The 25,213-nt window shown below is 49.0% G+C and overlaps 1 protein-coding gene across 1 annotated transcript in view; it reads right to left on the reverse strand.

Moving 5' to 3' along the window:
* Positions 1-25,213, reverse strand: part of TRIM9 (tripartite motif containing 9) — a gene marked incomplete at its 5' end in the record, with an annotated part of 68,324 nt that overhangs the window by 42,805 nt on the left and 306 nt on the right. The window lies entirely within an intron of this gene.

The following is a 25,213-nucleotide window of genomic DNA, read 5'->3' on the forward strand; positions in this document are numbered from 1 at the left end:
CGCCCTCGTGCCAAGAGAGGAGAATCACAGAGGAGGAGGACAGCGTGCCTGGTCCTGCTTAGGGATCCTTTGGCCAAGCAGTGGTGTCAGAAATCAGCAGGCAAGGGCACCATGCAGCACGGCTTAGCATCACACCACAGCCCCGTTAGCATGCCCGGCGCTTGGGCTAATTGGCCTGGGTGCAGCTCTGTGCTGCTTGGGCTGTGTCTGGAGGAGCTCTCAAATGGCACCACAGAGCTGCGCTGTGACCTGCTGCTTGAGATGAGCAGACTGGGGCTGAGCCCAGCTGGCAAAGGTCTTCCTTGGACAGAAAGCGGTCAGGGGAGAGTATAAAAGAGTATAGAGGTCGACCTTCTAACGTCAGTGGGGCTGCCTGCTGAAATCAGGTACATTCTGGCCTGATCAACAGATATCCCTCCCCTAGGGATGACAAAGAGCAGGACACATTGCAGACAGACTACTAGGAAAAAATACCCCAAAAATGAGTCTGTGCTGAAGGGGGACTGCAGAAATTTGGCTTCTTGGTGCCCTGGAAAGTGAGATGCATGTTATTCAGAGCTGCTGTTAATGCTGCTTTCCTTTGCTACCCTTACCAACGTAGAACCAGTCCTGAATGAGCATCCAGGAGGGAAACAGAGAGATGGCTTATTGACATAGAGTTACCCACTGGTCTGCTGCACAGCTGTTGAGGAAGTCAGTGCACAGCAAATATTGAGAGTGATAATGTCTGGCAGTACAAGATAATCAGGGCAACTGATCTAGTTATAATCAGCCTCGGCAAGCACAGAGTTCAGCTTCTGGAGGAGTAATCTGCAGGTCAGAAGGAACTGGCTCATCAAACAAGATCTTCCACATCTCAGGCAACCACTGAAATAGCATTATTATTGTTTTAAAAAGTAATAAATTCATTGTACAGCCTTAATTAGAGAGAAAGGCAGTTAATAGAACCAGACACTGCATTTCCTGAGAAGGCTACTTAGCAGCCAGTCTCTCTGGCAGTTGATCCCTCTGTCCTTGTGGTATCTTCCCTTCACTCTGAATAAGCTTCTGAGCCCTGGATTCCCCTTCCCATGGCATAGAGGACGTAAGGGAACAGGTATGAGGCACGCAACTTGTGTCCTGAGCTCTTGGGCTAGCTCCAAGTGTAGTCTCCCCTTGACGCTGGTCTGTTACCCCAAGCGCTGTCCTCTGAGATGCAGTGGTCGTGTCTCTAGGTCATCCTCCCAGCAGCAGCAGCCTCCCACGGCCCAGTGTTCACCTCTGGCTCAGGTGAATGCTGGGCCACTGAAGCGACATACGCAAGAAACCCCAAGCAGCCGGCTCCAGGGACCATCCCAGGGCACATCGGAGAGGGAGCCACCTCTACAAGGGGTCTGGAATCAAACGAGGGGCTGTGGAGGACGTTGAACAAGATAAAAAGACAAATGGCTCAGCGAGAATGCATGGGTAAGAGCATGGAATCTTTAGGATTTTGCAGACATACTGCAAAAGTAGGAGAACCTGGAGAAATGGGCTTAAAACCAGCATTTTTGTGAGCAATAAAGGAGTGTGCTGGTGTTGCATCCATCTAGTTCCCTGTGCGCAGGGAAGAGTGGGTCGTGGCAACTCCCCAGGTGTTACCCTTAAGAGAAGTGCTCTTGCTTGGCCTCATGTTGGCAGGACAACTGGGCCAAACATCACTTACTTACTTTCTCCATTAAGATCGAACAAATCCTCTGGCTGTTGCTGTTTGTCTCACCAAAGAAAATCCTTTTTGTCCAGTGCAGACAGAACCTGAGATACATTCTTTAACTTGCCTAAAAATGAATTTACAATAGCAAATGTTGCTGCAAGGTAAAAGCCTGGACATCAGGCCACCTTAGAATCCTAGAATCATTTAGGTTGGAAAAGACTTCAAGATCATCGAGTCCAACCATCATCCATGCCCACTAAACCATGTTATGGAGCACCTCGTCTACGTGCTTTTTGAATACCTGCAGGGACGGTGACTCAACCACTTCCCTGGGCAGCCTATTCCAATGTCTGACAACCCTCTCAGTAAAGAAATTTTTCCTAATATCCAACTTAAAGACCCAACCTTCTGACCCACAACACTGCTGTGACCAAGAGCAGCCTCTGTTCTCTGGGAAAACTACTTTGGGATGTAAAGGACTGCACCAATAATACCCTCCAAGAGAAGGTTCTTTTGCACCATTCCTCCCACAAGCTAGTGGAATACCCCAGGAGAGGCAACAGAGCCTCTTATGGAGGTGGAAGGCTGTACATCCATCATAGGACTAGAGGTATAGTCACCACGTGACCAAGATGCCACTGTTGCCATCCTGTCAGCATGGCACATCTGGCCACCTCTGGCAATTGTATGTCAGGCATACGTCCAGGCAAGGCCCCATCACCTAGTTGTTCATGCAAGCCTTGTGCTAAGACCTTTAGCTCCCAAACAGTGCAGGAGGGAATGGGCTCATTCTAGCCACGTGGCAAATGCAGTGCTGGTTGTGGGGAAGAGAGATGCTGTGGGGTGCTATGAATTCCCACCAAAGTTTTAAAGACAGAGAAGCAGCCTCTCTGGTCAATGGCAAACATCAAAGCAGGCCTCTGCATGATGCTCAGGGAACATCTAGCTACGGTCAAGCTTGTCAGCTCTTCCCAAGGACTCCCATGTGCCCATGACATGAAGAGTCGGATGTGAAACAGTGATGGTGTTATGGCCAGCATTAATTATATACGTGAAGCAGCAAAACCTTCTCCCTGCTTCAGGTCATTGCTGTAAAAGGCTCAAGGCACTGAGGACGGGTCGATCACCAGGGCTGCATCCATACTGAGACAAACCTCTCAAGTTTTGGTCTACATTTTCCTGGCAAGATCCTCTCATTTTTCTTGCAGAATTCCTTAAACCCACCCATGCATTGTGAAAACACCCATCGAACAGCCCATTTCCCACAGGTCAGACTCAGGTTTGTTGGGAGAGTGATCAGGATCAAGGTTTGGTATCTCTCACCATAAAGGAAAAGCAACGCAGCAGCAACCTGCTGCCACCTACCTAGCAAACACCCCCCAGGCCAATGCTCCACTTGACCTCCTTTATTCAGGCTCAAGGAGTGCCAGAGGGCTTGAGTCCATCCAGAAGAAAATGAACTCCCCAGGGATTGCTATGAAATGCTCTTACTTATGCAGTACAAATGAGCACTAGGGGAAGGACTGCCAGAAAAGGCCAAGGAGCTTTAGACCAGTTCCAATCAGGTCAGTAAAAAGAAAGGTTGGGATCTGGCTAGGTTGGAATGGCACAAACTACTGCTGCATCTTTTTATTCAAAAAATCTGGGGGACATTCCTGTAGATGGTGAGGAAAGTCCCACCAGGCAAACCCTGTCTTCTTAGACCCTGTTTTTCTCCATGGTGCATGGAAAAACATGTAAGCAAAGACTCAGGTTATGATCTCATGGGCCAAGACCTGTGTCCTGTACAGAATAAAGGTACCATGGATGCACAAGCATGCGAAAACCAAGACCACCAGCCTGCAGGCGAAGCTGCCAGGGGATCAGTGCACCCACTTTTTGGGGTAAAGTTAGCACAAACGTACACAAATGCCAGGCCACTGCTGTGTGTGAGCACCAAGCATCTTCGCCTTCGCAGTCATCCAGGCAGCGCATGTGGTCCTGGCATTGCCCAATATCCAGGAAGGTCCACACTGCAGATTTTATGCTTTCTGCCTTAAAATTACGCTCCATCTGCCTTCAATCCAATTACTGCCTTCCCACTCAGCCTGCCTCCATGGTTAGTCACACTTTAGCTCTTCCATCCCATTATTGCATTAAGTCTTTAAATCTGATTACCTTGTTTGGAGTTAAATTTAAACCTGATTAACTGCATAAACAATGATTTTTACCGGTCCTAGCCCAAACATAGGAGAAAGCAGGAAAGCCCCATGGGGCAATTCCTCTTTCTGCAGTGAGTGTATTGACCATCCTTTTGTCTTGTCCTATAGCCTTTAATAACCATCTGCGTGCTGTAGTCTGGCACAGTCATAAACAGGCTTGACAGCTAGCCAACATCTTGACTTTGCTTTGACATTTAATTGCCTAGAAATGCAAATTGTATTGCACTCTTCAGCTCTGAGCCGTTCTCACTGAGGCACTCAGGTAAAGGAATACACCCCACCGCTACGATCGGATGGCATTCAGTGCACTCGCTGGTACTCACTGGCACTGGCAGAGAAGAACAGCAACTCATCAGCACCACCAGTGATGGCCATGAAGTCCCACCACAAAGGGCAGCTCAATGAAACTGTCTTCCTGCTGAACATGGTCCTGTTGGGGCATCCAGGAGGCCTGGAGTCCAAGCCCTGCTCTACCACAGGTGACCAGTGTGATGCTGGGCAAGTCCACTTCTACCACCTCCTGCCAGCGTACACCAGAAAGCTCTGGGGCAGTTGGGTGGGTGGGCACTTGGTCTAAGGAGGTCTCACGTGCTTCATACAAAGGGAAAAGCACAACTCTCAAACAACAACAGCATGCAGGCTGACACCGAACAGGTCACACAGCCTTCGCATCCTCGCGGCTCCGCGTGCTGTCAGTCCTGTGCAGTATCTCACCGGCCATCTGAACTGCGCTGGCAACGCACCGAGGCTTTCAGAGATCCCAGCCCGGTGCCTTATCAGCAGCTTCTCATTTCACAGCCCTTTGCCTCTTTGGCTGCTGCTCAAAACTGGGATTTTATCAGCAAGCACTCGTGGACTTAGCTGAAGGGAGGATTTCAAAGGCACAGATGGGAGATGGCATCTCATTCCCTTTGGCTATCCACACACAGGCCTTCCCTTCAACAGGAGGAAGCACATACATCCCCCCAGCATCTCCACAAAGTGGGGCTGCATCATGGCCTTGCAGGCAACCCATCTGCTGGCATTTCCTAATGAATCCTTGATGCTGCAGCCTCTGAAGATGGACTGGTGTACCCAAAAGCTTGTCTGCTTTTCCCAACTGAATTAGCGTTAACAAAAGGTACCTCCTCTCCCACTCAAATCTTACCTTGGGCAGATCCAAAGTCCTACACAACTACAAGACAGTTGCTTTTCTGTGTATGTTCCTTCTGCCTATTTGCTCTTAACCATCTGCCCCTGCAGAAAGCAGTCTGGCATGTGTTGAAGTGAAACAGCATCAGCGCTGAGGGGGTTGGATTAGATGACCTTTAAAGGTCCCTTCCAACCCAAACCATTCTATGATTCTATGACTACAGCCCACAGTTGGTCTTTTCCATCATTGTCTCAAATCTAAATGCTCTCAGCCTTAAGCCATCTTTCCCAATCTGATACGCCCTGATGGGATACTGGCTAATACCTGTTGCAGGAGATGGTATTTGGGGTCATCAGCACTTATTCCAGCCATTGCCCATACGCCAAAACTCCTAATCAGAAAGCCTGCTCTGGGAGAAGGGTAAATTTAACCACATTTCCACTGCTGCGATTTAAGCGCCGAACTTCTTGCTGCATTCATGGAAACACAAAGCCTGCAACAGCCCACTATCGGCTTGAAGTCCACCACAACCCCCCTCTCCAACCTCCTCTGCACCCCTCCGCGCATGCCCAACTCATTCATTCTTTCCCCTGCAGTCACTCCAGTCACTCTCCCTGTGTGCTATGACCATGGCTTGCAACTGCCTTGATGCCTGGGTGCTCCCCACCGTCACCATCCTCCAGCTGCGGCTGTGCCGGCATGACTTTCCCCTACATGCAGGATAGCTCACAGCATCCTTTTGGAGTGTTTCTTGTGCTCTCCTCCGACGTCTTCAGTTGACTGCGCTGTGTTTGGGACTTGACCAAATAAATCACTGGGCATTATCATCTCTTCAGGCAAACACACCACTACTAACCTCAGAGTACACAGCAAACTCCTCTCTCTGCTTCTCTGACATGTTTTTAAGAGAACGTGAGTTCTTTGTTCCTGTTTTTTTTTCTAAATGTTGCTCTTGGCTAGTGCTTTAAAGCTCACGTTTAACGGTGAGTGCCTGATGAGCATGAAAGCAAAACATTAAACCTCCCGAGATGTTCTGTGTAACAAGGATGCCCAGAGCCATCAGTGAAACTCGCTTCGGGGGACCTGAGCATTTCCAGCAGCTGTCCTGAGCTCTCCCTCACATCTTTAGGAAACAGCAGTGAGCTCCGGCTGTGCCACAAACCCCCGTGCAATGGCTGAACTGCAGGCAATACCACCCGAAACAGCCGTGTCCTGTCATTTGAGTACACTAAAGGGAGCTAGAGCCGACATCACCTTAACACACTCGGCTGCAAGGTGTGACTGCTCAGGAGCCGTTTCGCTGTCACATCTGAGCCCGGTGCAGCAGGGCAGCTCTCCTGGGGACGTGCAGAGGGCACAGCCAAACAGTCCATCTGACTTACCCAGACCGTCTGCGCCAGCCAGCCTGCTCAGGAGACAGTACCAACACTGGGAGATCTCTGCTTTGATAGCAGTCACTGGCAGACGAGCCTTCACTAGCAACAGAACATCAGCAAATTATTACTAATTTTATGCTTTCTGCTTTTAATAAGATTGCTGGTATCACACAGCAGCAGGAGGAGGAGGAGGGGGGGAATGAAATCAAGATTTGTATGGATCAACTGGCCTTTCTGCTTCATTCCTTCCCTCTCCAACAGGATGGGAAACTGCTCTCTGGAGACCACCACTTTGGATGTTTGCCTTCAGCCATGAGCCTCTTGCAGACTCCAGCCAGCCCAGGTGAGAGACAAGGAGCTCTCAGCAGTACCAAAGCATTTTTCATGCCTGGGAAGTTGCAGGGATTGTAGGTTTGGGATTACTTCGTCTCGTGTCTCTTTAAAGAAGCAGAGGCCAGAGGAACTTGCCCCAGATTGAGCTTACTAGAGAAAATGTCTCCTTCAGTTATTGCTGCTGCTTCTGGGCAGAAAGCTGGACTTGAGCTCTCTTGAGGTCCCTTCTAAGCTGAAGTTTTCTACGACTAAAGCTGTATTACTAAAAAAAGAGCCTTTGCCTGCCGTGAACATTTCTGCCTGAGCAGAGATGCTCCCACCTAGTCACCCACTGGGGTTTCAGCTTGGGGGCAAAGCAGCTCTGGGCTCTTCAGCAGAGCAAGGCTATTGCCAAACCCCTTGGGCTTCACGTAGTCCTGCCTCTATGTATTCAATTTCTCCAAGAGCAGTTGCTCTTTCCCCTCTAGCAGAGGGGAGGCTCTGCAGGCATGCTCATTTAAACCAAAGACTGTTACCACTGCTGTGCATAGGGGAGGACTCTTTCTGCTCTCCAAGGACAAAACCAAGGGCAGGTGCAACAGAGATCAAAGGGCAAGTCCAAGGACCAGGATTTCATATTTCCTTTGAAGCACCACTTTAGAAATACTTCCCATCACCATGGATACTGGAGCACTGGGAACACAACTCTCACCACAGCAGCGGCAGAGATGCTCGGGTGGCTGCTGCCAAGAAAGCACTTAGAGCAGAGTGAGGAAGCTCAGATCTCACCTCAAGTGCAGGAAAAACACAGTAAATCCAGCCTTTCTCCTCTGTTAACTCCTTCCTCCAGGCACTGGAATGTAAGCCCCTACATCTGGATCCAAGCTTCCCAAGCTGGAAAGGGTTGGATTTGGGATTACTCCCCAAACGTGATAGCAACCAGATTGCATTTGGTGCTGCAGATACCCCAAAAGCCAGTCTGGATTACAGAGACTTCAAAACATGGAGGGAACGGGACTTATGGGGAAGGACAGAGATGGGAAAACATCTCATTCCCAGGCTAAGAATCACCAAAAGTCCTGGCTGCGTGCTGGAGGTGGCCTCAGGCAAACAAGCTCGGCAGTACTGCAAACCCCAAGCTCCCTAGTAGCCAAGAAGGTGTGAATTCAGCAAGTGCAAAGATTTAAAGCCTCCAAGGATTTTAACTTCCAGCTCTCCTAATGCAATCCAGGAAAGAGCTCTTTGGAAACCCCACTCCCCGGAGCTCAGAAGATGTTTGAAGTGGCCTCTTGAGAGCTCACACTAAGATTTTCAAGGAAAATAAACCACAGAGAGAGGCACAGAGTAACAAAAGCCCTCGAAGGCAGTATGAGACTAGGAAGGGTGTAGGCAGGGGAGGATGAGAGTCGTTATCAGGAAGGCTAACCAAATGAACTGGATGGATTATGAGAAGATTGTAGGCCCATTAATAAAAAAGGAGGAAGAATAAATCAATAATTCTGGAAGAGCTGAGGCAATGAGTGCCTTTAAAAAAAATCATTCTTTAGTAAGAAAGGACGTATGGCTAATTAGAAAGTAATGAAGAACTTGTCAGTGTATCTACAGAGAGCGAGGAGGCGAGGGGGCTCCGTACCCAGAACTGAAGGATATCCAAATCACTGGAGCTGAGCAATACATCTTAGTGTCACGAGGAAAGCAGTTAATGGACTCACTGAATCATTCATGATTATTTATGAAGAAGTGAAGAATCCAGGAAGTACCAAGGGATGGGAGGGGGGAAAAATTCACATTTGCTTCAGTAATAACGTGTTGGTTTTTTTTTTTTTAGAGGAAAGAAAGAAGTGCTCCCAAGACCTTAAAGAAAAAGCAGCCTAAGAAGAAAAGGAGCCACAAATACAGTAAATACCTCTCAAAGTCTCTACAGAATAATATCTTGTCTTAGTGTGGGGAGGATACACCTGGATGTCGGACTCTCACAATCTCTTGCGGCAAAGGCATCACCAGCAAGGCCAGGGCTCGCTCCACAGGGAGCCCAAGCCTTGCCAACCTGGCCCCTGCCGCTTTGAAGGGCCTCAAGAAACTTGGTTTCTGCAAGGACTTCAGATGTGTGGTTGGGATCCGAGCACAGCCAAGTGGTTGGAAAGCCAAGCCAGGGAGCCCACCAAGGGGCACAGCAGTCAAAAGCAACAAAATTGCATCAGATGAATGAGGAATATCCCTGGACCAGCAGATGAGGGTTTGCCAGCACCACTAAGAGTAGGAGTCTAAACAGCTCTAAGATACCTTCCTGGCCATAAATATGCACAAGAAATAGATGTGAGCTCCAGCCAGGAAGAACACTGGGAGAGGCACATAGCAATCACCTCCAACCAGTGTGAAATAAAAAAGGATGCTTGGGAAATAGCAAAATGAGAAAAAAACTGAGGTGCGCAAGAGATGTCTGTGCCTTCGCAGCATGGATCCCACTCCCCTGTGCAAGGACAGGTACGTCTCAGGTGGGCTGAGAGGGGACAATGACCACCAGAGAAACTGGGAGAGGGAGCCCGGGAGAGGCAGAATGGAGGAGTGGAGGAATCTGGAAAGGGTAGGAGAAACAAGACGACAGCAAGAGAGGGAGGTGAAGCCTTGGAAAGGACTAGCAAACACATTGCATCTCAGTCCAAAGTCCTGCACAAGACCCTGGTTATGTGCTCACCATGTGCAGGGTTTCCTCCAGCTGATGATGACACCTTTAAAACTCCAGATATACCTAACACTTACTTCTGTGCTTGCTCTGCCTGATCTGGAGAGAGAATAGAAGTCAGTTCTCCTTTATCTCAAGCAGTGGCTGCAACCACCTAGCAGGAGTCACTGTTCCCTACTAAAACAAGAACACATCTAATGTGGGATGAGAAATCATTTAAACCCTTATGAACAAACATGGGAATGAGGCACCCAACATGCTGAGAAGCCAAAAAGAAGATGGCAAGCAGCAGAGAAGAGAGAAAATGGTGCCGAGGAGCAGGGCCCCAGCACAAGAGCTGCCTCTCTCCTCCACCACCCGCTTTGTGGCAAAGGAGCTTCCAGGAGGACGGGGAAGTAATGTGGGAGATGCAGAAAGGCCTGAGAAGATCAAGCAGCTTGTGACAGTGAAAGGACAGTCAGGGGTGACACAGAAGTGATGGCGATCTCTCCTTGGGATGAGACAGCCAAAGGAGGCCATGAGATCCAAGGGGAAAGGCCAATCCCAAGCTGGCATCCAAGTCAAGGGCAGGGCAGGAGGGACGTGGGATGGAAGATGCCGTGACATCTCCAAACTGAGCCTCTCGGGGTCACTGGGCAGCAGGCTACCTCTCCCACCTGAGAGCTGACCTGCATCTCTGTGTGCCCCAAGGTAAATCAGCACAGAAGACATGGGATGCGCAGCCACTCGTAGTAAGTAACAACCGTCGTAACAAAAGAAGCCCATCACCTTGGTCTCTGACTCGCGGCTGCAGCTAGCTACAGTAATGTGACAACCCAACGTGAACATGTGATTTTTAACTTTTTTACTACCAAGGTAAAGGAGAAAAACTGGAGAAACTCTCCAATTCAAATATGTGAGTGGGGAAGGGGGGAAATGAAAGACAGGTTTAGTTCACAGAAGGCACATCAAATGGTCATCTTAAATTGTAAACTGCCTTGTAAAGAGCCACGTAAAGGATTAGCAGGTGGTATCTCAAGTCTCAGACAAGGCTGTGCAGTATTTACCTTTACACACAAAAGCCCTTTTATACCACAACAGTACAAACACAGTTGGAAGTGGTAAATTTGATCTCTTTTACAGAAAAACTTTTTTGCCTTTTTAAAAAAAGATTCTCCAGAGACCTTGTACAATCTGTATTCAACAGGCAGTTGGAGACCCCTCTCATTTTGCAAAGTCAGCAAAAGTCCCACTCTTTCCACTTCGGTGAAGGGTTTGTTTCAACTTAGGGGGAAAAGAAGTCTCTTGCAACACACCTGCTGTGGGTTTAAAACTCTTGGGGAGATAGGTACTTCTGTAATATTTGTAAGCTCAGCTTCAAACCCAGCACTAAGCTGGCCCGCTTGCGGTAGTGGTCTGCAGCACGTCTCAGGAGCTCTGCTGCGATGCCAACAAATGTTAAAGAGAACGGGAGAGGATCTCCCGGGTGCAGAAAGCAAACACACCACGATGTGCTGGCAGGGGCTGGAAGCAGCTTGTTAAAATGCTCTTTGCTCTCCCCACTGCTGGGCTACATGGATGAGCAGCAGCAGCAGAAGCGAATCTCAGATGAGTTTCACTCCTCCTGCTACTTCACTGTGGTCTGGTGCGGCAAGGACCTGATCGGTAAAGCAAAGAGTACCTGCTCAGGAGAAGGGGGATCTTAGCAGCAGCTCGCACATGTAGCAGAGGGGCTTCACGTAGCCTGACGGTGTTCAAAGGTGCTCTGGCAGGTATGGGTTTCGTTAGGTATGTTAACGTGGTGCAAAAGAGAAGGGTGCAGAGACTCGCACAGGTATCTGAGCTGGGATGTCCACCCCACAGAGCTGGATGAACAACAGACCTACTCTAATGGGATTAGCCCAGTGCTCTGCCTGAGCTCATTAGCCTTGACTCTTAATTAGCTCCCCAGCGGTTAGCTCGAGTGTCCCTACCATGACCCCTTAGTTTCACAATTCATACGCACAGGATGAGCCTGGGTTTGTCCCATGGCTGTCCCATGGTCTTTGGCTTGTCTGTACCACCCAGCTCCAGGCAGAAAGCTGTATGGGGCAGCACGCGTGCCTGCCTTCACCTCTAGCACCACCAGCTTCAAGGAGCTGCGAAGGGGCTGCGGTTGCCTCTCACGACAGCTTGGAAGGAATAAAGGACAAAGGCTCTGAACACAAATGTCGCAGAAAACCAGGGTTTCTAATATAACTCTAAAATGTAAAGTTTGGGCTGTTTTCAGTGGCACGTTGTAAGGCAAGGGAGTAAGTTACAGAAGTGCTAGGGCCTGTGCTTTTGGGTTGCAGCTCTGATCCTTGAAGATTTTGACTTACTTAAATATGTTTCTGTTTAAACTTACAACCAATTTTGAATACAGAAGGGAAAACCAGCTCATTAAGCACAGCTTGCCCAGGCCTGTCCTTCCCTTCCTTCTCTCAAGCACATCGAAGGGGCTCGCAAGGCTCCCAGCAAAGCAGCAACAAAATGCGCTCGCTGCAAATGCAGCAGTACCAGGAGCGAACAGCACGGTGGGCTCCGAGCCATCGCAGGCACTTCCACTGTGGAAAGCCGCCGAGAAGGCACATGCGTGCCCCAGGACGAGCCCTTAAGAGGAGGAATGTATTTCATGCTGCCGGGTGTAACAGTCCCGAAATAACATCTCCGTTTTGCAAGGCAAATAAATCAGTGCAATGTGAGGGCTTGCTTAAGCGTGCACGTGTAAAGCCCTGCTCAGAGGGGCACACGAGCAGATCCTCCCACCCACCACCCTTTGGGGACTCTGCATCGGCAGAGGAGCACGTGGAGGGCTGCGCAGAGCTGGGGCCAAGATGCTTCTCAGCGGAACAAGAGACCCTTCTGCCCGCTGTCCACTCTTCCTCTGCCTGCCACATTCACATCCTATCACCTCCGTATCCCTGATCTAGGGCCAGGGATGTTACTGGTATTTAATTACAGCCTATATTATCTGCCACAATCAACACACATTAAAAATACTCAACTATATATCAGCTGTGTCTTGGAGTAAATACCGATGCTTTATTGCAGAGCTGTGCAGCCGCTGAGGCTACCTGCTTTTAAAATATTCTCAGTAACGAAGAGGTAGATTAATGTATTTATGCACATGCAAAATTGCGAACGCAATAAGTTGTTACATAAAGTGTTACATAAATTACCTACCAGTTGCATATAAATTTTCAGAGTCAAATTCCACCAACCTCAAGCTGAAGGAGTAAATCATTTCAAGCTACCACAGTTATTCCTGATGTGAAGACCACTCTGCACAAATGAAGGAGGCAGAATCTGGCCTTAAATTACACACTCGACACACATTTGTAATATTACTTGTATTTAGAGATCTCTTGGCTCCTTCAAACTGTAACTGCAAATCAACTTGGAGACCCCAAACCAAGTAAACCGTCTATTTAAACAAAACGACTGCAATATAATAAATATTGATTTTTGTAAACATTTTGCCGAGGTTAAAAGCTTTTCACAGGGATGGTCATTAGGCACATAAGTCTGCTCCGGATCCCTGGTAAGCACATTTATTAATAGGTCATATATTATAGTGAAGTCTCAGGCAGTCTAAATCAGCACAGCTCCCCTTAACTCGACACTGCAGCACGTGCTCTTGCCAAGTGATGACGTTGGTCCTGTAAGCTTCATTATATTTAATTTAAATCAAATGTATTTTGCGGCATGTATAAGTAAAGTGGATGTTTTCTTGGGTTCAGGAACCCTGCTATGATGTAAACTCTTCTGGAATGGCTTAACACCTAGTGACTGCATAAATACAAACTCTCCTTGTATGTTTTTGTTTTAAATTGTGCTCCTTTTACTGTTTATAACATACAAGGTGATGAAAACCACATTCACTAGAAGGGAACTATTCCACAGCCTACCTGAAGACAACTCTGAATAAATCACACTGCCTGGTATGCTTCAGCCAGCCTTGGTGATCTCTGCTGGAAACCACCGGTCCACACGCTGGGAGGAAAAACTCCAGTATCCCACCCTTCCAATCCCAGCCTCCTGATTAAAAATGAGCTCAACTCGCTTATTTTCTGGCTAGCACCTTTCCTCTCATTTGACAATATGATTGCTCTCTGCAGTGGGGAATCACCACCAATTCAATGATAAAACCCCAAGGAGCCCTTGCAGGGCTGGGGGATGAAGCCCTCCGATGTGTGCTACCGATGCACAGACTTTTTCGGGTGCTGGGGAGGACCACCGCAGGCAGTTTAGATCACACAACGAGTGCCAGCCAGGTGCCATACGCTGGAGCTAGGCAACCATAAAAAACCTCCAGTTTTGCAAAAGTACGTAGGTCGATCATCGGGTTTCTGTCAACTCTCATCACGCGCACAGAACAGAGATGGGACAAATCACTGCGGTCAATGGCAGTCAATGGCACGATCTGCACAAGGCCTTAGGCCTATCTTAAGGCTGTCAAGTTCTGCACATGTTGCCATTCCAGACCCATCTGGCTCAACTGTCATAGAATCATGGAATGGTTTGAGTTGGAAGGGACCTTTAGAGGTCATCTCGTCCAACCCCCTGCCATGAGCAGGGACACCTTCAACCATACCAGGTTGCTCAGAGCCCCGTCCAACCTGACCCTGAATGTTTCCAGGGATGGGGCATCGACCACCTCTCTGGGCAACCTGTGCCAGTATTTCTCCACCCTCATCATAAAAAATTTCTTCCTTTTATTGAGTCTAAATCTACCCTCCTTCAGTTTAAATCCATTACCCCTTGTCCTATTGCAACAGGCCCTACTAAAAAGTCTGTCCCTCCCTCCCAGATCTCTCTGGGGCCACAGGCTGGTTTTGTAAAACACAAGACTCTTGGACCTGACATGACTCATAACAACTATAACAATTCACAGCTTTATTGAAGCCAAATCTGTGGCATATGGCAGGAGGGGCTTTCATCCTACCACACACTGCCTGTTGCAGTCGTGACATAAATTCTTCTCCCAACTTTCCTTTTGATGCGTCACAGGACGAACCAAGATGCCAAATGCTGAGCGCATGCGCTCCTGCAGAAAGATGATCTGTGCTAATTGCCACAAATGACCTTGCACAGCGTCATCCTCCTGACATTGCCTCTGCCAAGTTGCAGATGACCCCAGAACTGAAACAGCCCCATAAGCATCCCACTTTTCCCACTCAGCAGAAGAAACAACACGAAATTGCAGGAGGTATTCCCCCAGATCACGCTCATGTTTGAAGCGGGTGGTGTATTCCCCTTGTTTCTAGAGGAGTCACAATGAAAGGATCATGCTCAGGGAAGAAGACACTTAAGTCAATGAATCTATGTCATTTTACTCCAGCTGAGAAATAGAGCAGGAGCCTGGGGTAAAGAGCACCTGCTTTTGAATCTGATCTCACTACTTCATTTCCAGTGCTCTCTGAGATCCTGAGCACAGCCAGGCTTTGCTTCCCAACAGTGCCTGCTCCCAGGTAAAGACTGGCCATGCAGCTACCAGCACCTAGACAGCTACAAAACCCTGGAAATCAAACCTGTGAGGCATGAGCTAAAAGCCAGCTAAAGCTCTCCACAAACAGCTCCACCAGCTTTGATATTTTTCCCTCTGATAACCTACTCATGCAAGTCCCAGCATACCACCGAGAAGACATGGCTTGCTTGTTCCTCCTCCTGCTGCACTGCACCATACTCTCGCTCACTATGCACCAAGAACTGCGCTATAATTGAACAAAATATCTTTTGCCCGAGCAGAAATGGAGTTGTTTCAAAACAAAATCCACCTGCTTTGGTCCTCACAGCATCCTGAAGCCAGCTGACTTGCTGGAATCATAAAATGGCTCCACTTCAATCACAAAGAGGGTTCACATGAGGTTTCAGTCTCATCAGGTACAGTTCCTTACACTCCCTCCATCGCTAGGGGAAACAGGCATATTTCTCCTGAGAGCAGTTATGAAAGGAGTAAAACTTAGTTCTACAAAATAAATAGCACTCCACTGTCCCTGGATCCTCCCCAGCTGCTGAAGCGCTGCAGCTGCAAGATGGGGAAGGAGAAAGCAGCTGAGAGCACAGGGTGGGATCCTACCTCCTTTCCCTTCCCTCCTGTCACCCTTCTCCCCTGCAACAGATGCATTCCTCCAGGCTGCACACAAGGATGAGACATCCCAGCAGCAGAGCAGCGTGGTGGCCTTCCTCTGGCACCTACCTACAACTCACAGCTCAGCAGCTTGGCAGGGTTTGCCCAGCAGAGACACGGGCAAGTCACCTGCCAGCCAGAAACGGAGGAAGGATCCTCCTCGGAGCTGCTTGCAGCGTGCCCTTCATCATCTGACAACCCGGCGCCACAGTAGGGAATCAGTAGAGAGCCTAACCATTGCCCAAGTCACAGATGGATTGACTGATCGGTCATCTGGTTCGTAGCTCCAGAAGCACAGCACAATACGCACAGTCGATACGATCAAATAACCTTCGTGCTCCTCGATCTGGGCTGTCATCTGTCATTAGCAGAGCAGAGGGGAAGGTGCAGCGCTCGAGTCCCCTCCATCCTGCTGAGCAGCCAGAGGGCAAAATTTAAAATGACACAAAATCACAACTCTCCGCGGTTATAGGATTTTATTATTTTTTTTTTTTAGCCAACAACAAATTTTAACTGCTGTGCACCGGGGGAGGTGAGAAGTAATCTTATAGGTGAGAAACTGTGTCTACGCACTCGCTCTGATTCACCGAGCTGTGGGCTGATGGCGGCACAGACCTAAGCAAACGCCCTTTCAGGTCCTCATTTCCAGGGAATTCAACGTCAAGATGGAAGAAGTGTTGCTGTGGGATGGATACAGGACAAACTCGGCCACATCTGAGCTGTAGAGCTGAGTGGGTTTTATGCAACAGCGCGACTTGAACCACCGCTGCTGCTCCTCCTAGAAAAGACCCTCACAAAGAGCTGGCTGTAGATTAAAAATGGCATAAGAAAGAGGCAGTCGGCTGAACTACAAAGGAGCACCAATAAAATATACGTCGGGACAATCAAGAGGCATTTTGACTGCTTCCTCAGACAGCAAGACTAAGACTTCACTGGCTTTGCCATGAAAGTCGAAGCTTGTTTTACACTTCTGTCTTGTACCCTGCCAAAGAAAGAGCGCTGTGTTCCCAGGAAACAGTGGCATCTGTCACCGAGCCAAGGGACAACGCCAGCTCTCACCCAGCACACAGTTAATCCGACGCTGTTTGCACATCAAGGGCTCTCGCCAGTTTACCGTTTCAGACGCCACAACTCAAGAAAGCATTTAAGTCATGCCCTTAAATCTCTGTGACTTCAATTTAAGACTGAGCATGTATGGAAGTGCTTTCCCAGGGAGGGAGGCTGATGCTCTCTTTATGCCCTTGATGGGATTTCTCCCAGCCCAGACAGCTATGATGCCCTCTGCGTTGTTGGAAGTTCTCGGTACATCTCCACCTGTAGCAGGCAGTGCTTCGTTATGAATTTGCATTACACCATGGTTGCTGGGCAGGAGGAAGGGAGCTGTGCTAAACATACATTTCTAAGAGACAGCTTTGAACAGGCTAGGGCAGTCTGAGGCAGGGGAAAGGACAGACAGGGAGGCTAAGCAATTATTTGTCCGGGAGCACAAGGCAAATCCTCAGCAGGGCAAGCTGACCTCCAGTCACAACCATGAGCCCACCCCTTCTTTTTCCAGCATCCTTAAGGAAATGCTGCCACAGTTCCCTTTCTCGCTGCAGTATAAACAGCCAGAGCAGCACTCGCCAGCATCTTCCCACTCCTCCCCTGCTTCGGGCTGAATCACCCGGTGCTTTGGGTAACACAGCCCAGCCCTGCCAGGAAGGGGAGCAAGGAAAGGGCGGCTCTGACCCCAAAGCAGTCTGTCTGTGTCTTGAAATCAATCAATAAGCCTTGTAAGAAACGATCGATTTCAAAGCTTGACACAACCCCCCCTTCTCCCAGATTTACATACTCCAATGGAGAGACCACGGCATAAAATCAGAGGAACTTGTTTGGAAAGGGATGCTTTCCTAACAACGACCTGGAGTCAAAACCAGACCTCTGAGTCTACCTCTACAGACAGAAAGGTCCTTCCCAAGCAGAAAGCCCACCAGCATTGCGAAGCTGCAGCTAGCAAAGGGACAGAGACCCTGGGCCGGGAGCAGCAGTTCTTTTCATCATCTACAGTTGATGCCTGCAAAGGTCAAGAGGTAAAGAGCAGGGAGAGGGAAAGTGGTGACATTAAAAGAATTAGTGAATTAATGCCTCTTGAATCAAGGGGCACTGGTGATCTGGGAGGACAGAGGGATTTCATTGGAGAAGACCCCAAGAGCTGCAGGTGGAAAGCAGCTGCAGTTCCACAGCAAAGGCTTAAACAAGTGATGCTACGGATGCGTTATGCACCCTCCAGCTGAAAGCACAACCATAAGCCATTGTTAATTCACACACACACTAAAACAAGCCTGCTGCAGGGCACCGCAAGAAGAGAAGGGAACCGACGGCGCAAATCCAGAAGGGCCAGCCAGGGGAAAGGGAAAAAAAATGGAACTAAATGCAAGGCTCTGACCCCCCAAAAAGAAAAAAAAAAAAAAAAAAAAGACATCACTGGTTGAAAGATGTGCCACGGTTCCAGGGTTCATGCAAACAATTTAACTGATATTTGCCCAGGTGTTTAAGCATACACCTCCTCTCCAAGCTGGAAGAAGCAGCAGCCCCAGTGTGGGCACCCAGGCTGGGATCTCCACGTGTGGCATTCGAGGTTGCAAACATGATCTTCCACTCAAATGGCTCAGTGCTGCTGCATCTGCTTCAGTGGAGCCATGTTCATTTACACCAGCTGCAGATCTGACCTTCTGCTGTTGGGCAATGGCAACCGTGGCTCCAGCCCACAGCACTTCAGGCAACAAACACGCATGCCTTAGTAACATGCAACTCCCATCCTTTTTTTTAAAGCCATCAACTAATACACGGTTAGTACAGGGGAAGGGGTAATTAACACTGATGGGAAATCCCTCAACTGTTAGATCCCTTCCAGAACACTTTCTGCTGACTGTGTTACTAGAACTGAATGCGCACCTATTAACACCCCTGTATTTCTGTAAAGCGGGGAATTTAACAGCAGAAAAACGTAACCCAAAACCTAGTCCATGCTGCACTTGCTGTGTCATAGTTTAGTATCACCCCTCACACCTCTCTGATCTCGCCTGTTGCTACAGCCAGATGCTCAAGAAAATTTCAAAATGAACTTGGCCTTAGTCTTTCTAGCTAAAAATTCTGCTCTTATCAAAAAAATTGAGCCTCCACTGAGCTTTTCCAGACAGCTCCAGGTCAGGCTGTCCCCAAAAGCTGCATCCAATTCCGAAAGCAAAATGTGAGTTAGTTCAGACCGCCAACAAAATTTTCCTTTTAAGAGGAAAGCCGAATCCTTTGACACGCTGTTCTCCGCTCTGGTCTCTTTTTGCTTTATAAACGAACGTGTCTCCTTTCTGCATTCGTCAAGCGAGGTGCCACTGGTATGGGTGTGAGTTGGGCCCACCTTCTATATACATATGTCTTCTTGTTAGAAAGTTTAATATCTTTCCTCTTTATGACTGCCTGGTAGGACCCTCATCCAGTAAGCCACCCCTCAATGGCAGTCCCATTGGTTTACCAAACCATCTTACTTGCACAGTCTTTTCAGTTACAATTGGATGGTCCATGAGAATTTAAGAAACTTTCATCCAGAGAGCTTTGGTACCATTGCTTTACTCTTCACAGGAACGGGGCTTCTGCTGCACCAGCCTTTGCTGGTCCTTCTAGGATGCTACCTGAGCTAGGGTCATCAGAGATTTATACCATGAGCTCTCTTTGGCTTATGAGCTTGCTGTAAATAGATATTTATCCAATTCACCCCAGTAGGACTATTGGAACGAACAGGGAATGAGCTGGCTTATTTATAAGCCAATTTAACAGGTAAAATGCATACCACAGCCACACAGAAAACCTCGCCCCAAGAACAAACAAAGCAGGGAACAAGGCTGTCAAAAGAGCAGTTTTGAGAGTTGGGGAGTTGTAATGATTGAACTGCTTTTTTTTTTAATTATTCTTTCATACAGCTGGGAAGAGCACATGCAATTCAAAAGCACTCTGCTTTAAATGAATATGTGAATCATGCAAGTTAATCAAGGGATGCAGAAAATTCCTTCAAACTTTAGAAAAGAAAATGAAAATATCTCCAAATGGTATATGTTGGATCTCTAGAAAGTACAATGCAAGACTCCTTAATAGGATTTTGTGGTCATATGTGAACAGGTTCTGGCAAGTGACACCAAGCAAAGTTTTCCCTCTAAAAACCTGAACTTTTGGGTGCTGGTTTATTTAGAAGAGTGGGAATAAGCAACACAGAGCAGCCCCATAGGCCTCTTGAGAATGTGTTCCCAACCAAGATCCACCCTCACTGCTGTCAGCTCTCCGAGTGCATCTTGCAAAACCTGGTAAATAAACAGCAATGCCTTTTTCTTAATTTCATGTCATTTACTTAACACCAGGAACAGTGTTTGCTCTGCTTGCTAATTCTCCTGGTTTTTCAGGCTAGGGATATGGGGACAGGAGAATCTCCGGGTGACAAGCTGACACTTGTTGAAATTTCCACAGGAGACAAGAATTAGCCCATGGACTGATTTTTCACCCATCTCAGCTGCAGTGCTCCTGACTTGCACCACAGTAAATGCAGCAAGAAATATCAAGCCAGTGGGATCCTTCATTCATAAAGCAGCCAAGAAAAGAAAAAAATCAGATACAAGTGTGTGGGGAGAACAGAAAAGGTTTGCTATTCACGGAGCACAGAAACCTTCTGGAGGAAGATAGATCCCACCAGACACCAGTCTGCACGTTGAGATGCTTAAAAGCCTTTGGAGAGCCTGAGCACAGATGGTGCAACACACCATCGCCCTGTCAGGTTGGTGTATTTTTGGACTTCCCACTGGAACTGATCAAGCTGCAGTGATTTACACCTGCCCCGAGACAGCCCTGGGCCCATTTCCATTTGCAAATAAATAAGAGGACATCTCCCGGCATCATGTGCCACACGGGCTCCAAGAACACCTTGTAAGTCTTGCTGTACTGCATTATCTTTGATTAACGTGATATTCGTGGTTGCTTCTTACTCCATTAACTGCGGTAAGTGCAGAGGAAAGAGCCACCTGACAGAAAACTGTTTTCTAAATAAATTAATACAAGAAGGCAGCATCACCTCTGGATCCCAGGCAGACTCAAGCTGGCGTAACTCCATGGACCTCAGTGACATTTGTTTGCTTTTTTCCGGCTTCAAAACATCTCAGCCTGTTTGCCACTTTCAGGATTTGGCCACAGAAAAATGGAGCAATCGGAAAGGCTGTTTGGCATTGCTAGAGGACAGGAGAGACCCTGCTGCTGCAGATAGTGGGTGATGGAGCAAGGGTGGTGGGATTTGGGAAGGCCATCAAATCAAGGCTTGGGAAAGAGCATTGCTTGCAACAGAAGATTAAGGATTCTCCCTGCTTCTGTTTTAGCAGCAAATATTTTACTTCGCAAATGCAAACAGATCTTCGTCATACAGCAACTCCCTGGATACCTCCCCAAGAGCTGTGGGCTACAGGAATTCCCATGGACCCAACAGCACTACGTTCATGATGCCTCAAGAAAGTGACTCCCCACAAAAGCTTCTCTGGCAGCTAACACAGAATAACGCTGTCTGCTTGTCCCTATCTTGGCTCTGATGCCTGCTGTTCGCCAGGCAGAAACCAAGAGGCACTGGTAGTGCTTTCCACCACCTAGTTAACCCAGATGTGCAAACCAACTGGAAAAAAGTCATGCCTAGTGTACGTAGGATTTTTGATTCTTAAGAGAAGAGCTCCTCCCACATCCCTCAGCCCATCTGTGCTAGTGACAGTCTGGATGAGCTGAGGTCTAGATAATACCTCTGCTAATTAGCCTCTGACTGCTAACAATCATTACAGCTGATTCAACACAGTGTGTAAAATCAGTTCACAGGGTTGGTCTCTCCTGCAGTCTGCAGAGATGCTGCAGGGGTTTGCAATCTGAAGACAGTTTGCGTCTTCAGCCTGGGCAATCCCATCCTGGGCAGTTAAATCCCACGTGAAAGTATAACCAAGAGCGCTATTTACCTTCCACTGAAGTAAATACCTGTTTCTGCTTCACTACAAGAGGAACCGGACAGGCTGCCTAACCTGCTCCCCTTTCAGTGTCAAGGCAAAGCAGACAGTGGTCCGGTCCCACCCCAGAGTCTCAGTTTAAGGCAAAAGGAATGTGAAAGAGATGCTAGTGGAGAAAGGAGGCAGAGCCCCATGAGCCCCTGTAAAAGAAACCCATGATCCCAACCCAACGCAGAGTGAAGCTTCTTGCGTGACTGCCAAAAAAAAAAGAGAGCAGGAGCTTGCATCACTGTTTACCACAGGACCACTGACCTCTTCAGCCTAGTTCTGTGCCCAGTAAATCCAGTTTGATGTTTGTTGCAGTTGGGATACCGCTCCCAAAGACAACAGCAGCCTCTGGCAGGCCTGACCCACCCCAGGGAGGGTGTCCAGCCACGGGGCAAGAAGTAGCAGGGACTCTGCAGAAGATAGCCAGATGTAACAGCACTGGCCAACAACCTGACACTCTACGAGAGATGGGCAGGAATACCTACTCTACACCACTGTCTCTCCATTGCCTAACCCAGAAAGCTTTCAAACCTGCTTAAAACCTACTAACAGAAACCATGAACTTCTGGGGGACCCTTACCAACGTGCATCGGCAAGGGTAAAATGTTTTTAAGACAGAGTTTGATGAAATGATGGATGGGATTTCAGGGCTGTCAGAGGTAGCTGGGGACTGGACTGCATGACCCTGGAGGTCCCTTCCAGTCCGTTTGTATACATACGTATACACCTATCTATCTATCTGTAAAAAAACCATTAGCAAGCTGCTGAGCCTGCACTCACCACACACTTCCCAGCACAACCAAGAGGGACTCGAATGCGCAAAGAATAAATGATTCAGCTCCATCTTGTGCTTCTGCTTTTGACATGCCAAGCAGCACTCCAGCTTGTCAGGATAAAATCCAGACAGCTGCAACATATGTACAAAACTGGGACAATTCAGATTAAAAACCCATTTTCCTCTATGTTTCTCTGAATATTCACCCCTCTCCCAACAGCTGTCCTGAAAGGAAGATAGGAAGAGAGAGGATTTCCTACTATCTGTGTCCGGCTTAGAAATCCTAGCTCCTTGAATTATGTTTGATTGTGCCTCTGCACAGATTATTTTGAAACGATCATCTGCGAGAACCACACAATCAGCACTCTGTCAGAGGAAAGCAAAAAATTGGGGCAATTCTAGAAGAGGTCTGTAAAAAGCCCTTTGGTCTCCTTTCCAAAGTGAAGCACGCTGCACTTAACAGCAATTGCCTAGGGCCCGGCAATCACGTACTGACGCGTGAATGCTGCTTTCAAGAACAACAGCTCATCAAGGCACTCTCGGGTCATCGCAAACTGCAGCAAGAATCACAGTCTTCTCAGGTCAGAAATTAAGAGCACAGACGTATCCCAAAGAATATTTTGCACTGAGAGGTGTTGTAATTGCAGAAGAGAATTCAAGAGCTGATGACTCTGTCCCTTCCTACGAGCTGTAGGTACTCATTACAACCACTCATAGCTGCGAAAAGATCAGGCAAAAAGGCACAGTCAGCCTTTTGGCAAGTTTGTCTTGCTGCCAAAGGCCTGTCCCCTCAAAAAATGACACCCAGATACTTTTGCAAGAGGTTCACTGCTCAAATCCACAGGTGGTTTGGTTCCTAATGCCCAGTCCCAACCAGTATAAAGCTTGAAATGTCAATAGGCTCTCCCCTGATTTTGTTACACGGCATCCCAGGGAACAATCTGAGTTCTGGCCATGAAATCACTCCTTCAATTACCCCATACTGCCACATTTGAAACAGACCCTTGTCCCTCCCTTAATAAACAAACATCAGGGAACAGCAATAAATCCCTGCAGAATCACAGGGTCACTCAAGGCAGGTGTGACTTCACATCCTGATTTCCAAAAACCTTAGAGAAACTGCATGAAAATCATCATTTCAAATAACATTACAGTTCCACATCTGTTACCTACATCAATGAAATACTGCACTGCTAAAGCTGTCCCCTGTGAAAAGGTACTTTGAAAGAAAAGCTAAGCATTCAAATAAGACTAAGCCATCCTAATCAAGAACACAAGGACTGAACCTGAAGCACCAGAGTACTTGCATACGAATTTGTCCAGATGCTCATGCGTGTATCTAAGCAAGTGCCTTGCTGCAACTGAATCAAAGCAGGAAGGCGAAGCCAAAACCTTATGAAAAGGCCTGGTACCCATTAGATTTCTCTTGTTTTGGAGAACACCACCAACAGCTGGACCCAGCTCCACTCCTGCTCTGTGTCAGCACAGACCGAACGGGTTCATCTTCCACCAAGAGCCGGGCCAGGGGGACCAGACTGTGGAGAGAACAGGCTGCTCTCGCGTAGCGAGCACTTACTGGGTTTCATAACAGGCAAGAGGAGCAAGGTGCTGACAGCATCCGACGGCTCGTGCCACACTAACGTGCCGGCGAAGAAGAGCCCACGCACTCCTGCGAGCAGGTCAGCAGTTACCTGTGCCATGGTGCACCCCGGCAGCCCAACACCAGCTGGGAGGGACAAGGGCATGGGGCACCAAAACTGCTCTGGCACACGGGCTTCATCTTTCTAAGAGCGCTGGAAAGCCGGGGAGGAGGCGTTCCCGCTCCCAGTAAAAGGGGATCAGGACAAGCCCTTTCCAGCAGCGACAGGCACCACCGTACCCCTTCCTCCCACACCGCAACGTAACGCAGTTGCCCTCCAGCCCTCTCGAGGAACGTCACGACAAGCGATGGCCTGTCCCTGCATGCACCCACTGACCCAACACGGGGCGCAGAGCTGCAGCCCAGTGGTCTGCATCCTCCAAGGAGCTGCGTGCCACCACGCAGACTGCCAAAGCATGACAGGGACGTTCCTGGAAGGCGATCCAACCCAGCCCCTTTTGACAGCTGGGGTCAGGCATCTCCCCATCTTGCCCCGGCTCCTTGTCACAGGTCCTCCCACCTACTCTTGCCTGCACAGATTTGCTGGAGCAGGGGACAATTATTTCAATGTTCATCCAAGGAGTGATGCCCATCCCCTTGCACCCCGTCCGCCTGCGTCCCAGTCACTTCTGCCCCAGTTCCTTCGGCGAGGGGGTCGCTGGCGCAAGGAGGGAGGCAGGCAGCGGGATGGATGGAGTTGAGCTGAAGCTAATGACGGCCGCGTCCCTGCCTCAAGCGCTGGGACCCTCTCCTCCAGCGAGGATGCATGCGGGAGCGAGCACGCTCGAGAGGAGCTGATCAGTATTCAGCGAAAGCCTCCGCTACCGCGCTGCCCGCTCGCCCACTGCCATCCCTCCTCCTCCCAATGACTCGGTGTGCGGGAGGAGGCAGCAGCCCCTTCCTCAGCAGCACCCCACGGCACCCCGCTCCCGCATCCCCGTCCTCCCCCGTGGCGGATTTCACGCCTCCGTCCTCACGAAAGCACCCACTCCCCGTTGCTTTTCCAGCTCCGCGGCGCAGGTGTCCCCGATCCAACCACCCCCCCAGCCATCGCCCACAGGCCTTGCCGGCTCCTTTGGGCTCGCAGGGGCCAGCCGTCACGATTCGGGGACCCAGGGGCGAGCATCATCCGCCCAATGCCGGCCTCTGCGTGCCGGGGGGGGGAGACTCTCCTCCCACACAAGGGTGCAAAACGCGGTCCCGGCGCGGGCGAAGGTGGGTGGCGAGGCTCCCACCCTGCCGGCTGGGGGAAAGG

The sequence above is a fragment of the Haliaeetus leucocephalus genome, unplaced genomic scaffold (genome assembly GCF_000737465.1).
Source record: "Haliaeetus leucocephalus isolate CR32 unplaced genomic scaffold, Haliaeetus_leucocephalus-4.0 Scaffold678, whole genome shotgun sequence".
Lineage (NCBI taxonomy): Eukaryota > Metazoa > Chordata > Aves > Accipitriformes > Accipitridae > Haliaeetus > Haliaeetus leucocephalus.